Raw genomic sequence first — 16,822 nt, forward strand, 5'->3', positions numbered from 1 at the left:
TAGGCTACAGTCCATGGGGTCGCAAAGAACCAGACACGACTGAGCGACTTCACTTCACTTCAGTATTCTTGCCTGGAAAATCCCATGGACGGAGGAGCCCGGTAGGCTACAGTCCATGGGGTCGCAAAGAACCGGACACGACTGAGCGACTTCACTTCACTTCAGTATTCTTGCCTGGAAAATCCCATGGATGGAGGAGCCTGGCAGACTACAGTCAGTGCATGCCTGTGTGCTCAGTCACTTCAGTTGAGTCTGACTCTTGATGACCCTATGGACTAAGACCCTCCAGGCTGTTCTGTCCATGGGGTTCTCCAGGCAAGAATACTGCAGTGGGTTGCCAAGCCCTCCTCCAGGGAATCTTCCTGACCTGGGGATCAAATTCACATCTGCCTGCATCTCCTGCATTGCAGGTGGATTCTTTACCTGCTGAGCCACCTGGGAAGCCCTGGGCTACAGTCCATGGGGTTGCAAAGAGTCAGACATGACAGCAACTAAGCACAAGCCTGAGATTACATATAATACCTAATATAATGTGAATGCTGTGTAAACGGTTACCAGTGCAGGGAAAGCTCAAGTTTTGCTTTTAGGAACTTTCTGGACTTTAAAAAAGTATATTTTTGATTTTTGGTTGATTGAGTCTGTGGATGTGAAGGTATACTATGGAGACATTGCTGTTTCGATTCCATATCACAACAATAAAGCTAAGATCACAATATTGCAATAAAGTGAGTCATACAAAATTTTTGATTTCCCAATGCATATAAAAGTTATGTTTACACTATACTACAGTCTATTATGTTTTATGTCCCCAAAAGCATGTATCTCAATTAAAAATTACTTTACTGTTAAGAAATGCTAACCATCATTTGAACCTTCAGTGGATTATAATCTTTTTGCGATTGTAACATCAAAATTCACTGACCACTGATCATCCTAATATTAATAAATATGATAAAATGGAAAAATTGAAAATATTGTGAGAATTACCGAAATGTGACACAGACATAGGAAGTGAGCAGATACTATTAGAAAAATGATGCTCACAGACTTGCTCATGCAGGGCTGCCATAAAATTTCAATTTGTAGAGAACACAGTGTCTATGAAGTACAATAAAGCAGAGTACAATAAAACGATGTCGGGCTCTAGAAGTTTGGGTCTCAGTGGTTTGACCTGTTAAATAAGAGCAGTACATTTGATGACTTGTAAAATGACTGCTAGCTTTAATGCTCTGAATTAGATTTTATATATCTATATCTATAATCTCTATCTATAAATGAATAATTCACATTTTTTAGTAATAAAGAAATGAATAAAATACTTTCTTTGGTCTGATAAATGTAATATTTTCTTCTGCTTACATCTCCAGAATATTTCAAATGACTCTAACAAAAATACAGACTCAGAAGGAAAAAAGCAGCTTTATAAATTTGAGAAAATATCTATTAAGATAAATTTATTAAACAGGAAACTTTCAGGATTTCTATATCTAAATTTTAAGTTTAGTCTTTGAATAACTAACAGATAGCCCAATAATGAAATTCCAAATTATGATTCGGGAAGTTCCTGATTGAAAATGTGGAATTTTTGAGGGTTAGTTGTTCCACTGACCATGAATATTTATTATAATGACTGTGTGTTTCGGCATACTAATTTTTATGTTTGCATGGCAGTGTTTTTGCAGGGGTCCCATTATTCACAAATGCTAGCTCACTCTTTTACAAATAAACTTACCCAGTAAGGAATGGAGTGCTTGGCTAGCCCTTTTTAGCTCAATGTATAAGCAGCAGGATATGGCAGTGACTCTCTTGGAAGCTTGGAATTAAGACAAACTGATCATAGTACTCTTAGAATCCTAATCTTTGATTGGCCAGTCTATGAGCAAAGGCTTAGTGCTCTGTATTAAAATGAAGAAGATGGATTATAACAATATTTGAGTTTTTATTTTGAACAGTTCAACCTGCTTACTCCAAGCCCCTCATCCTTTTTTTTTTTTTTTTTCTTTTTTAAAACATAAGAGCCAAAGTTAGAAATCAGGTTGGCTTTTCCTGCTCCTTTATTCCCAATCTCTGGATGCTGTTGTTTCCTAAGTCTTTTCTTTTTTTTTTTTAATGTATTTTTAAAACTTATTTTTATTTATTTTTTGGCTGTGCTGAGCCCAGCATGTGGGGACATTAGTTCCCTGCCCCAGGATTGAACCCATGTCCCCTGCAATGGAAGTGCGGGTTCTTAACCACCCGACAGTCAGGCCTAACCCTGTTGTTTTTCAGTCTTACAAAAGCCCATCAGATTCAGTCTCTCCACCTCACTGCTACCTTCCCAGCCATTCATCACACACTCATCTCTCTGTTTTCAGCCTTATTCCTTTCCGTTTCACCCTGCACACCATCACCAAGTTCATTTCACCACCCCCTCAGGAACCAACGGGCTACCGTATTCAGCCCCGTCCCTCTGGCTGCTTTTCGAGGCTGCCCATGTTTGGAGCTTGTCGTAGTCAGCTGGGGCTGTCATAGCAAAATACCACAGATGGGGCCACTTAAACAAGAGACATTTGATCCTGGTGTTTCTGGAGGCTAGAAAGTCCTAGATCAAGGGGTCAGTAAGGTAGGTTTTTATTCTGAAGTCTCTTCTGCCTTGTAGGAGGCCTTGTCTCCCTGAAGACTCGCATGACCTCTAATGATCCCCTTGACTCTTTTGTACAGTAGTGACTCTCCTTACAAAGCCTCTAACCCTGTCACCCCAGGGCCCTGCCCTTCTGACTTGGCCTAACCCTAATTACCTCCTGAAGACTGTGACGCTGGGAGTTAGGATTCAGCAAATTTGGGGAGGACCCAGATATGCAGTCCACAGCAGGACTGGCACTCATTTGTGCCCTGGGTGTCCATCCCAATGCCAGGGCTCTCACCTGAGCACCGTTTCCCCACACCATGACGTCACCTGCTTTTGCACCTGAGACCCTCCAGCTTCGCTTCCCCCACCCCCGAACCTATATGCTACTCCTCTCTCCCTGAAGACTTTCTTCCTCTCTTGTACTTGCTCAGATTGGACCTGTCCTCAAGGCTCACCTAAAAGTGCACCTGCTCCAAAGCACACTTCTCTAACCTTCTTTGATTCACGCTAATAATCTCTTTCCATCTTTTCGTGAACTCTTCCAGTTATACGTGCATATGTGCCAAGATGCTTCAGTCCTATCTGACTCTTTGCGACCCCATGGACTGTAGTCCCCCAGGCTCCTCTGTCCATGGGATTCTCCAGGCAAGAATACTGGAGTGGGGTGCCATGCCCTCCTCCAGGGGATCTTCCTGACCCAGGGATCGAACCCGCATCTCTAATATCTCCTGCATTGGCAAGGGGGTTCTTCACCATTAGCGCCGCCCTTATAGTTATAGTCCCACCATATTTTAACAGTTACTCTTGACTTCTTTTATGATGTTAGTGAAATATCTTATCGGGATTTACACTCTGTAGCATACTTTTATGTCTACAGTCTCATGTGATCCTCTCAAAAATCCATTGAAGTAGAGTTTAGTTGAGATTCTACTTTACACGTAAGGAAACCGAGGCTCCATGAGACAAATGATTTAGAGAGCTTATAAACCAGGGTTCCAATGCTGTTTTCTGACTGTAACCTTCATCATCCATCTGCTCATTCCTTACCCCGTTTTATGAATCTTCTTTCTAAAATATTTTAATTTAGGTTTTCTAGTATTTATGTGTCTCTTTAGACTGAATTTAATTCTTTCTTGGGGAGAGAAACAAATACAATGCATCTCTACGAAGGAATTTAGAGTTCATCCCATTTGAGTTTCTTCCCACTAAATCCTGTTGCTGTTGTTCAGCTGCTAAATCATGTCTGGCTCTTTGTGACCCCATGGACTGCAGCACGCCAGGCTTCCCTGTCCTCTGCTGTCTCTCTAAACCCTATACTGAGTTATTGTGTGATACACAGTAGTCTCTCCACTTAATAAACGAAGAAACTGACAGACACAAGGAAGTGATTTCTGCCTTTCATCTACTGGATTAGCAACGCCTCTTTATTTACTTATTTTTTTTCACTTGTGAACCGTGTTAATGAGAAGCCCCTGGCAAAGAGAACACATCTATTCCATTCTAAGCCATTGTCATTCTTTGTTTTCTTGTGATTGCAGCTGTGCAAATCTAACTTCCTTGGTGCCCGACCTCAGCATATTTTGGCCTCCCACACAGAAGATGAACCCCGAGGTTACAGCTGTTGGGTGGGGGTGAGGCGGTGCGAAATAGCTGAAGAGTGGAAACCTACCAATCACATGTGAGCCCAGTGCATCCAGACATTGGTGCAAGAAACCGCTCACACATTCTTTTAGGGTGATACCAAATCAGAAACATTTAATGGGCACTGAAATAGCCGAGTTAAGAATCAGGTTCAGACACGTCGAGGTGTGATATCTCCAACCAGAGCCAAGTGAGAAAAGAGTTAGCCCTTGAAATGGCCAAATTAAACAGGACACAATTGAGAGCAGGTCGTCCCTCCAGGCCCTCGTAAACCCGCACGTGGGAACTTTTGAAAATGGAGTTAGCGCCGACCGTGTCTTATTTTGCTTGGCCGTGTAGTGGGCTCACCCTTCAGGAATTTGGCTCTGGCTGGACATATCACACTTTTATGCGTCTGACCTCCTCCCTCAAGTCTCCTTTTTTCACGTGCGTGTGTGTGTGTGTGTATATATATATATATATATATATAAAATTAAAAAAATCAGATATGGCATTACATTATTAAGTTTAGTAAGAGGTAAAGATTAAAAAAAAACTACAAAAAAAAGACAGACTGTGCTGAAGGCCATGTAGTTAGATGACCCAGGACGTGGGTCTGCTTGAACTGTGTGGGCTGAGTTGACTAGTACTGGTTAAGATCAGCAGGTAAGCCACTGGGCAGGAGGTGGCGTGGAGGTGGGGCTCCTGAACCCCGCCTCAGCAGCTCACCGCCTGTGTTCTCAGAAGCAGAATGCTCAAAGCAGACAGCTGAAGAGGCAGGCACAACAAGGCATCTGTGGAGGGTCACATGGTAGAAAGAGGATGTAGTGACATCCCAAGAGGGCGCCCGTCCAACTTCTTATGGGGCTTGAAGCCAACAAATTGTGTGTCACGACTCAGAAGCTGCCGTTCTTGGGACTGGATGCAGACGCAGGGGAGAGGATGTTAAGAACATGACAAAAAAACCTGTATTTCAAGCGTATTTTCCTCCTAGGATGGTCTGTGTCCTACCTGTCAGCATAAGTCCCCTCCTTGGAAGCTGTAAATGGAAACAGCTACTCGCCCATGCAGTGTTGGCAGCAGAGATTATCGTGGAAAACTTTCATGGCATTTGATTAACTTGTGAGTTTCTATTGCAATGCCATAAAAAGGGATCTCTACTGAAATCCTTTTGGCATCCAATTCTGAGTCACTATCTCAAGTGACTGCCCGTGTATTGAGATACACATATATAGAAAACTGTATTGTGGGGTCATAACCAACTGATGGTTCTTTTCTATTCCTTTAATAAGGCATTCGGAGGAAAGGAACATCAAGTTTAATAAGTTAAGCTATACACATATATATATAACTTATTAAATATGCATTGTTGTTAAATATATTTTAAATATGTGTGCATGCTCAGTTGCATAGTCATGTCTGATTCTTTGCAACCCAGAGGACTGTAGCCCACCAGGCTCCTCTGTCCATGGGATTCTCTAGGCAAGAATACTGGGCTGGGTTGCCATTTCCTTCTCCAGGGGATCTTTCTGACCCAGAGACTGAACCTGTGTGTCCTGCATCTCCTGCATTGGTGGATTCTTTACTACTGAGCCACCTGGGAAGCCCCATTATCTATCTATCTATATAGATAGACATATAATGTTTTCAGTTTAAGTCCTGCAAATTTCTCCTTTCCCTTTTCACATTCACATTCCTCAGCATTGCTGTGCCTACATCAGAAACAGCCTCAACCACTTCTCATGGTCTGACTTAAGGTTAGTTATCGTGGGGTTAATTCTGACACCAAACAGGTGAAATAATCTTTTCTACTGTCAGATTTCAGACAAGATTCAGTGCTCTGAGCTCAGGAGAGGTGTGGTAAAAAGGCGCATTTTCATGCCCATTCAGCCCTCTGACTGTTGTGTAGTTAAGGGTAATTCTCTTAAAGATTTGATGGTGCTTTTTTATTTGGCAGTTTCTCGCTGAGCTCAAGGTTGGCAAAGGACCAAACAGCTTCTGTTCCAACTTCCCTGTGGTTCCCTTCCAGGTCAGTCCCGGGATTCTGGGCTAATTTGAGAAGTTTCTGCAGGTCTCCACCGTTTCTGGCCAAAGAGACCTCTGGGAGGCCAGATTAGAACCGTGACTGCTTTGCTGATCTGTGTTCGTTGGGCACCTTGCTTGGAAATCTATTTTTCTCTGTGCAAATTTCCTGGATCTGTCTATTCATTACTGGAATTTCTGGATAAAAGACACCTTTTATGATTTGACCAGTCATTTATGCTTTGACCAGTCATTGTTTAATTGTGTGTGTGTTTCCTTAGAAAACTAGGGCTAACTTGCCAAGCATCTGTTCTATTTGCTTTAGTCTATATTTCCCAGGGCTCACTTCTAAAAATCAAAGGCCCCTTTGAAGTGGCTCCGACTCTTAAATGACTAAACCTTTACTTTCCTCTTTCCACAAACCCCGTGCATTTTTTAAAAAAGTGTCTCTAATGGTCTTTATAGCTTTGTAATTGGTCTCTCTTCATAACAAAACCACTGATGTGCCGAATGTGCACTACTGGAATTGATGGTATAGTGGAAAGACTCTTCATGTGGAGACATGAGAAGCTGAAGGAAATTTTATGCATTCATTAGACGTTAATTATATAGCTGGTCTGTGCAAAGTTTTGAAAAGTGTATTTGTTGCTCAGTAATGTCTGACTCTTTGAGACCCCGTGGACTGTAGCCCGCCAGGATCCTCTGTCCATGGAATTCTCCAGGCAAGAACATTGGAGTGGGTTGCCATTTCCTTCTTCACGAGATCTTCCTGACCTGAGGATCAAACCAACATCTCCTGCATTACAGGCGGATTCTTTACCGTCTGAGCCACTAGGTTGCACAGTAAATGCATATTTACATTTATATTGTGAAATAATCTAGATATAATATGAGATTGAGTGGGATGCTCTTTATTTGAATGAACGTTGTGACTGAAACTCAGAGTAAAAGGATTTTCTGGAAGAAATGATTCTAATTGATTGAATTTGAGAGAAGCAGTATTGATTTGGTAGAGTGGAAGAAACTATTTTCCAAGGACTGGGAGGATGACAAAAAACAGTGAAATAAATGTTTTAAAGGGCTAATCAAGTAAGTGCTTATAGCGCAGAGCCTATGATGAGCTGACTTTAGCTAAGATAATACATTTCATGGCTTGAAAAAGTGGAAAGAGTTACATAATGTTGTTGGAGAGGTGCTCTTATGGGAGACCTTTAAAGACCATGGCCATGAAGTTAACTGGACAGTACCATATTGTGGGGAAGTTGGTTTTAAACTTTTGTGTGTGTTCAGATGGATCTTCTGGAGTGTCAATGTTTCTCTCCTTGATTTGCTAATCAGATCATGTTAATTATGAATCGCAAATATAAAGGATAATATACAGGATCCTAAAGCAAGGAAAGTGATCTACTCCCAAAGCCAAGCCTGATGGCTGGCAGACAAGGTTTGCTCAGTAGATAAATGATACTCCAATGAGCAAAGATCCCGAGTCGGCTCACTTCCCTGGCTGGTGCATCATTGCACATACTCATGGCTGATCCACAATGCCTCTTTCACTGAATACTGATCACTTTTTATATTTTTAAATCTCACTCTTAATCAATTCATAGAAACCCTGAAACTTTCCTAAATAGAACACTCCATCTGAGCAGTGGTAAACAAGATGTTGAAGTCTGCATAATGGAAAACAAATTATGCAGAGGAGCTGTGTGCCATGGCTGAGAAAGGGGAGAAAAAAAAAAAGGACATTTTTTAACCCACTGCTGCTTCCCTAATTGTTTTGGCACGTGAGAATCAGAGAGTCACTCAGGCAAGCAAATATTAGCCTCCCAGAAGCCTGCCACTTGGCTGCTCAGATCAGTTTTTTGGTATAGCTCCCCAGGCGGTAGTCAAGACACAACAGCACAAGACCAGGCAGGGTTGTTCTGTTTGAAAGGACCAAAGGTGGTTGAACTTTTCACTGAAGTGAGTGTCATGGGCTAAAGCCTTCAACCAAGGCTGCAGGGAACCACAAAAGTGTCTCCAGGACTCAGCTTACTGCTCCTAACTGAGGTTGGATACCCATCAAGGATTCCAAAGTGATGCTTGACAGCAAAGACTTTGGCAGCATTATTTGTTTGGGTTATTATTCAGAGTCAACATATATATTATAAATGCTTCCTTTCCTTTGTTTTTATTGCCTTCCCATACTTTTACGAGTTTGGCAGGGAAACTTCAGAAAAATACGGTGAAAAGGAGTAAATTTTCTGCAGAGAGTTTAAGGGGATAGTTACAATTTTGTAAACAAAGCATTGTCTCTCACCAGAGACATGGCCCTTCTCCCAGTTGTGGGTGGAAGAAGACCGCTAAAAGCACCACAGCCCTGGGAATACCCAAAACAGGACTGAAAAATAGCTGATGCTGCTACATTTTCCAGATGCAGCCGCCGAGGCTGGTGGAGAATAAATAGCAACCTCCTAGATCACACTGCCACGGGGTGTAGGTGACAGAATCAGAATTGGATTCCAGATGTTTGAACTCTAAACCACCGTGTTACAATTATTAAAGGGATACTTCCTGAGTCCCCAGTTATTTCTTAGTTCATGTACGACACTCTGCATCCTGGTGGTCGAATCCTACAATACCAGACAGAGCTCTGCTCTTAAGAAGTTCCTCCTATTGTTAGGGGAGATGAGACATGTTTAAACAGAAACTCACCAAAATAGAAGACAGTAAAGAAGATGTGAAGACTTAATGAAAGTAAAGTCGCTCAGTCATGTCCGGACTCTTTGCGACCCCATGGACTGTAGCCTACCAGGCTCCTCCATCCATGGAATTTGCCAGGCAAGAGTACTGGAGTGGGTTGCCATTTCCTTCTCCTGGGGATCTTCCCAAACCATGGATCGAACCAGGGTCTCCTGCATCGCAGGGGAACACTTTGCCATCTGAACCATCAGGGGGGCCACCATGCGAAGACTTAAGAAGAAGGAATTAGGAGGTAGGCATTTGAAGCAAAGTAGGCTCATTTTTGGCCCCAATCCCTTGTCCTTTGAAGCTTAAAACATGATATTTATAAAAGAAATGTCCACTTATTGAAGTCTGGGGCAGTCTTTCTGGCTTATACATGAGTTAACTTGAATTTTATGCTAGTTAAAACAGCCGGTTGGCAACTTTCAAATGTATATTGTACATCTGCTTGAATTATTAAAGGAAAGAGTGCATTGACCAGAGGTAAAGAATGTTCATGTTAAAAGTAGATTAAATGCCTTCCTTCCTGGGGTGCCAAGGCAGGGACTCCTTTGATGATAAGACTCCCTTCCCAGGTGCCAAGGCCAGGATGACTCACTGTGTGGGTGCTGTGTTTTTGAAACCTTGAAGGCATGTATCTCTGACCCGTTCAGTGTTCTTTGTTCTGACCAGATGTAGAACTGTGCTGAAACTACACTTCTCCAGAGCAGTTCCTCCGAGTTATCTGGGATGCTGGCTTCTGGGTTATAGTCCTCAGTGTGGCTCAAATAAAGCTTTTTTTTTAAGTTTTTTTTTTTTTTCGATGTGGACCATTTTTAAAGTATTTATTGAATTTGTTACAGTGTTGCTTCTGTTTTATGTTTTGGTTTTTGGGCCCCAAAGCACGTAGGATCTTAGCTCCCTGACCAGCACCCCCTGTATTGGAAGGCCAAGTCTTAATCACTGGGTCACCAGGCAAGTCCCCAAACCTCTATTCCTATTATAGATTGCTGATTGACTCTTTTCAGGGACAGTGTCAACCCACCTGTACGGGCTAACCCACTTGAGGAGAGAAGACACAGCATTTGTCTGAATGTTACAGCTCAGCAGCATTTCTGAAGATTCTGATATGATCAGGGAGAGCTCCTCAGGGGAGGTGGCACTCAAGTGGGACCTCCAAGGATGGTGAAACCTGGGTAGCTGGAAAGGGGAGAAGAAGATGTCAGAGGCTACAGAAATGGCTGATATTAAGGTGGAGAGTTAAGCGTGCAGGAGGAGTCACAGTAAAATGTTGGAGAGGGTCAGCCTTATTGGAGAGCAAGTTTTCCGGGGAAGGAATGCCAGGTGAGACTAGAAATTCGAATGACCCACGGTGGGCACTTGGCAGGAAGAGGGAAGCAGGATGTAGGAGTAGGGAAGACGCACCATCCCCCTCACAGTCCCTCTGCTTACATCTTAGGCTTTTTGTCTAGAATCTTTCCTTAAAAACTTCTATTATTAAGCACCAAAGCTAAATGAATACTGAAATAATTATCTGAAAAAATAGGGGATAAAGACTGGAAAATTATTTCCATAAACAGCAGGGTATTTCCTGAAGCCAAAAAATGTGAGTTATTTCCTTTATTATTTTTAATGCCCTACTAAATGCCCGCTAGTCCTTGGAGGGTCAAAAATAAACTCTTATCTTCAGTTGCTCTTCTTATCTTTGAAACTTATCTGATAAGAACATTTTCAACTTTTGAGTTGCAGGAACAAGCATCCTTAATAAAATTATATGGTACTTTCTTTGATATCTGATTTCTGTCTCTATTTATCCTCTGTCTTTTGACATTATTATTACTGGGCACTTTTGAAAAACAGGTTGTACAGTTTGTTATTCTTAAGTACATTGAGAACCATTAAATTAAGTAAATTTTTCTAGATAGTTTTTATACAACAGGAATAAGTTTATGTATATGTATGTGTATATATATATAGTTTCATTTCAACTAACTGATATTAAGCAGTAAGTTAGTTTTGGCATTTCAGAAAGCAATAATGAAAACAATAAAATATTCTGCTTTGAATTCTGATCATTTACATTTTTTCAATTTTGTGACTATAAATGTAAACATCTAGAAATTTTTACTTCTATAGGTTCTCTTGAGTTATATGCTTCACGTTAATTAATTGGTATAGAACATGTGGTTTCTTGTCCTTCCAGGAGTCTGTTATGTATACATTTTTTTTTCTTTGCTTTAAAGTTTGTTTCCTTCTTATTCTTTGTGGGATGTATGCATCAGCAAAATGAAGTATATCAAGAGTTAGAGAGATACATAGGCCTTTAAATCACTGTAACCAGTTGAGCAAAGACCTTAAAATATACTGTCCATTTTCCACTATTATGTAAATCTAGCTGAGAGAAAGAGATATATGGGCAAGAAACAGTGAAATAATGTTGCAGATAGAATGCCAAAATTTATCACTACTGTTTAGGGGATGTTATAGGAATTAAGAGACGATGGATGGCCAGGGAGGGCACAAGTCATTCTAGACATGCATTCACAGAGGTAGCGGGGTGAAGTTTGCATGTGTCAAAGCTTAGGTGATTTCCCGAGCCAGAGAAACTTGATTCTGGCCTGCTTAGGGCAAACTACCTGGGCTGGTAGGGTAGTTTGAAAACAGTAGACAGAAGCTGGTATCAGATTGTAGACAGATTTAGAGTCTGAGCTGAGACATATAGGCATGGGGTGACCACTGTGAAATATGTAAGGCAGTTTATGCAATAGAGCATTTATTCACGAATCCATTCTTCCATTCATTCACTGAACTAACAGTAGTCAACTCCTAACATTGGTTGGATGTGCTGTCAAGGGCTGGGTGGACAGGATTTTGGAGGGAAGAGAAACTGGAGGAAGGGAACCCAAGAGGCTAATGAAGGTGCCCAGACAAGAGAAAATGAGGGCCGGTGTGGGGTATGGTGATGGAAGTGAGGGAGAGGGGCTGGACTTAGAGGGTTTTTCTAAAATTTTATTGGAGGATAATTGCTTTACAGAGCTGTGTTAGTTTCTGCTGTACAACAAACAACGTGGATCAGCCCTGTGTATACATGTGTCCCCTCCCTCTTGAGCCTCTCCATCCCCCCCTCCATCCCACCCCTCTAGGTCATCACAGAGCCCCGAGCTGAGCTCCCTGCATCACACAGAAGGTTCCCACTGGCTGGCTGTCCTATGCATGGTAGTGTATCTACAGCAGTCCTAATCTCCCAATTCGTCCCCCTCTTCCCTTCCTTCACTGTGTCCACATGCCCAATCTCTACATCTGTGTCTCTATTTCTGCCCTGCAAATAGGCTTACCAGTATCATTTTTCTAGATTCCCTATACACGCATTAATATGTGACATGTGTTTGTTTTTCTCTGACTTACTTCACTCTGTGTGACAGACTCTAGGTCCATTCACAGCACTACAAATGACCGTGTTTTTTCTAACAGGCCTTTTGAATTCATACTGGAGCCGTCTTTTAACTTGCTGGCTACAGGAGATGAAGGAAAGGGGAAGAGGAGAAGGTGGCTTCAGAGTTTCAAGCTGGGCTGACTTGGCGAATGCTGTTGATAGAAGGAATGAAATTAGGTGAGTGGATGCAATGCTGGAGTAAAGAGGATAGATTTACTTTAAAGGAACAGTATCCTACATGCGATTAGTTCCAGGACTAGAGTTGAAATGAGAGATCAGGGTTGGGTATACGTCATTAACAGTGTAAAGAAAGCCACTAAGTCTATTTTAATGAGACATTTTATAGTCAGCCCTCCATATCCGCAGGTTCCACATCCAAGGACTCAACTAACCTCAGATCAAAAATATTTGGAAGAGAAAATTCCAGAAAGTTCTAAAAAACAGAGCTTAGTAACTATTTACATAGTATTTTCATTGTTTTTACAACTATTAGCATAGCATTTCCACTGTATTAGATATTCTGTGTGTATGTGTGTGTACGCCCAGTCACTCAGTTGTGTCTGACCCCATGGACTGTAGCCCACCAGGCTCCTCTGTCCATGGGATTTTCCAGGCAAGAGTACTGGAGTGGGCTGCTGGTTCTTCCTCCAGGGCATCTTCCTGACCAGGGGATCGAACCCTTACCTCTTGGTGTCTCTTGCATTGGCAGGCGGATTCTTTACCACTGAGCCATCAGAGAAGCGCAGGGGAGGCTGTGCATAGATTATATGCAGATAAAACCACATTTTATATGAGACATGAGCATCCTGAATTTAATATCCATGGCAGTTCTGGAACCAATCCCCCATAGAAACTCAACTGTACTTACACTGTGGTTGAAGATCATAGAGCCAAGAAAGAAATAATGGAGAGGATCACAGATTGTATAAGCATTTATGGAAAGAACGAGGAGAAGATTTATAAGGAGCAGGGTAATGTTGCTGTTTAGTCACTCAGTCATGTCCCACTCTTTTGTGACCCCAGGCTCCTCTGTCCATGGGATTTCCCAGGTAACAATACTGAAGTGGGTTGCTGTTTCCTTCTCCAGGGGATCTTCCTGAGCCAGGGATGGAAACCATATCTCCTGCATTGGTAGGTGGGTTCTTTACCACTGAGACACCCAGGAAGCCTTAACAAGTATCATTGAGCCCCTATTATGAGCTAGGCAGTATTTTAGGTCTAAGGTTATATGGAATTGCGTATAAATGTCCTTGACCTCATGGAGATTATATATTGGTGGGGGAAAGGCAAGACAGCTTGAAATACTCTTATGTGATGTGATACAACACGCAGAGATTTTAAAGAACTGCTATGCAATATGTTCATGCTCAGTTGCTCAGTCATGTCCGACTCTTTGCCACCCCATGAGCTGTAGCCTGCCAGACTCCTCTGTCCATGAAATTTTCCAGGCACCCACTGCCATTCCCTACTCCAGTATGTGATGAAGATGGGTGTAACCCCCAAATAGTATAGAAGATATTTTAAAATGAAACATTTTTTTCTTCTTAGGTTTATGATTCAGTAATGCCAATAACAATAAACTAGAGTTATAAAAGAAGAGATAAGGTAGAGTGTGGAAGGGACAGAACTTTAGGTAAACGACTGATGTGCTTATCATCATCAGATATAACACAGCTGTTTTACAAGTCTATAAAATGCCCTAGTCCTTGAGGAAGGGAGTTACAGAAGAGGTGGGGCAGGGTCCTTGAGGCACGTTTCCTTGGGAAATGAAGCTGCTGAGTAGATGTTAACTGCAAGACTCAGTCTTTCCTGAATTGTCAGAAATGAGTGTAATAAACAAAGGCAAGCAAGGTTCAGAAGGCAGCCAGCCTGCTAATGTTATAATCAAAGGTCGCCTCTCTGTAAAGATGCATCTTGCCTTTGCAAGGATAGTTGCTGTTTCTTGCGGAAATCGTCTTCCCTGTAAATATCAGGATCCTGTGTACTAATTAGATACACGAAACGTGTGTGTGCATGCACGAAGCCACACACACACACACACACACACACACACACACAGAGGCATAATCGCAGTTTGCCCTTTAGAAATTCCTCTCATCATTGCAGTTCTTTCCAAGGGTATTGAAATTCAGTGAGGCATGAGCCCTCGATAAATGCTTGCTTGTTTAGCCAGAAAACATTGGGTATGAGCCAATGTATATTTCGTGAGTTATGTAACAATATGTTGTAGGATTAATGAATTTTTGAAACATAAGATTAAGAAACCTGTAGTCCAGGTGGCATGATAAAGAAATAAAGACACTCCGAGTGTTTTAAAGATCTGTAGTACATTAAAACAGTCATTATACAATTAATCTCCATCAAAGTCTACCTATGTGTGTGCTCAGTCACTCAGTCATGTCCGACTCTTTGCGACCCCATGGTCTGTAGCCCGCCAGGCTCCTCTGTCCATGGGATTCTCCAGGCAAGAATACAGGAATGGGTTGCCATTTCCTTCTCGAGGGGATCTTCCTGACCTAGGGATCAAACCCAGGTTTCCTGCATTGCAGGCAGATTCTTTACTGTCTGAGTCACCAGGGAAGCCCTATAGCCATATGTATATGTTTAGCTAATTCCCTTTGCCGTACAGCAGTAACTAACACAACATTGTAAATCGATTATACTCCAATAAAAACTTTTTAAAAAAGAAAAACTTATGGGTAGAGAATAATAATAAGATCACCAAATCTGAAAAGTAAATCATTTCAGCATTTTGGCTGATGTGGTATGTGTTATGTAAGATAAAATAATTTTTTTTTAAAAAAGATACCAATTCATGCTGGACAAGTGATTTTATTCTCACCTCTGGAGGCACTAAATTGATAGAATCTGAATTTAGGAGCATTCCCAAGCAGTGGACCCTGTCCAGTGGTATGGAGGAAGTATCAACTTTGAGGAAATTTCTCAGGTTCAGCAGCAGAATCTCCAGGTAAAGAACAAAAGATCACAGTTTCAAATGTGAATGGTAAGTAGGGGTTGGAAGTTTGGGAAGACATCAGTATGGGGAGCTTAGAGACCAAAGGTAACACAATTCTTTATAATGTTGGTGATTCATTCATGGTCCTTTATATCATGAGAATTAACACCTGGGTTATAAAGTTAATTGTATTATATCACTTCAGCATTTTGGAGAACATCATTTGATACAGTCCATTAAAAATGCCTAGCATAATGAATATATTATTTTGGGATTCCAGTGAAGTCTAATGAATAAATATAACATTTAAGCACATTCCTAAGAACCTAGTCTAGATTCACTTGATAAACTAGATAAGCTCGCTGTTAATGGATTTGTTCTGGTTGGCTGAGTTAATAATGAGTGCTTAAAATTGCGCCTAATGCATATTTACTCAATAAAAGAACCATCTGAGTGATGCTCCTATGTGCAATTGGAAGCCTGATGTAATAAGCATGCATTTGAAAGCTTTAAAAACTATTACTACACATTAGGATTATATAATTTGAATTTTTTGATTTTTTTTGTCTTTCCAATCTCATTCGATCAGTGTCGGGCAGGACATTTGTTTATATTAGAGCAAATGAATAGTGTAAATATACTTTAAAGAAATTTGCATGGTCTGGGAAGACTAATAAGAATTATAATCATGCTATGTACAAAGTAAAATATTCCAACATGTAGCTTGAAAATAGACACTTGGAAATAATCCAGAAAATTCCTAGTCCTTATATCTGCAACTTCTGTGTTTATTACTTTTCATTTAATTTTTAGTCTATGGGAAGATTTTTTTGGCTTGAAAATGAGAAACGCTTTTTGTAATTTGATTCAGGATCAGTGTATTCACTTTCACAAATATGTACTGATTTTTTGTGATAAGAGGTAGACAAACTAGATGTTATTTAGTTATGTCATTGCCTTTACTGGGAATTCCCTGGTGGGCCAGCGGTTAGGACTCAGCGTTTTCATTACCAGGGGCTCAGGTTTGATCCCTGGCAAGGGAACTAAGATCTTGAAAACTGTGTGGCATTTCCTCCCCCCCTGCAAATCACTGCTTTTACAGAACTTGCCACTTTTTGTGCCCTGAGCAAAGCTGTCTGTGGAGAAGATTTGTCTTGACTGTTTCCTACGCCTTTCAGCTTCTTCTTGTCCACCATGGCTGTGTCCTGAGATGTTTGTGTGGGAGCCTTATACCCGAGGCAGCTCCAGTGATAGTGATGACTAGGTCTATGAATTAGGAATGCTTCTAGTTGCGAATAACAACACGTCTGGGCAACAGCCGCTTCACTAAGTAGTGCTTATTCTTCTCAGGTTCAGTAAGCTCGGAGGCAAGATGCTGGTGGCATTGGCTCAGTGGTTAGAGGTCCTAGGGCTGGTGTCTGTTTGGATTTCTGTTCCCTCCTAGCCGCTGGACTGGCACCAGGCACTCTTTTTCTTGAAG

The sequence above is a fragment of the Bubalus kerabau genome, chromosome 12, assembly GCF_029407905.1.
Source record: "Bubalus kerabau isolate K-KA32 ecotype Philippines breed swamp buffalo chromosome 12, PCC_UOA_SB_1v2, whole genome shotgun sequence".
NCBI lineage: Eukaryota > Metazoa > Chordata > Mammalia > Artiodactyla > Bovidae > Bubalus > Bubalus kerabau.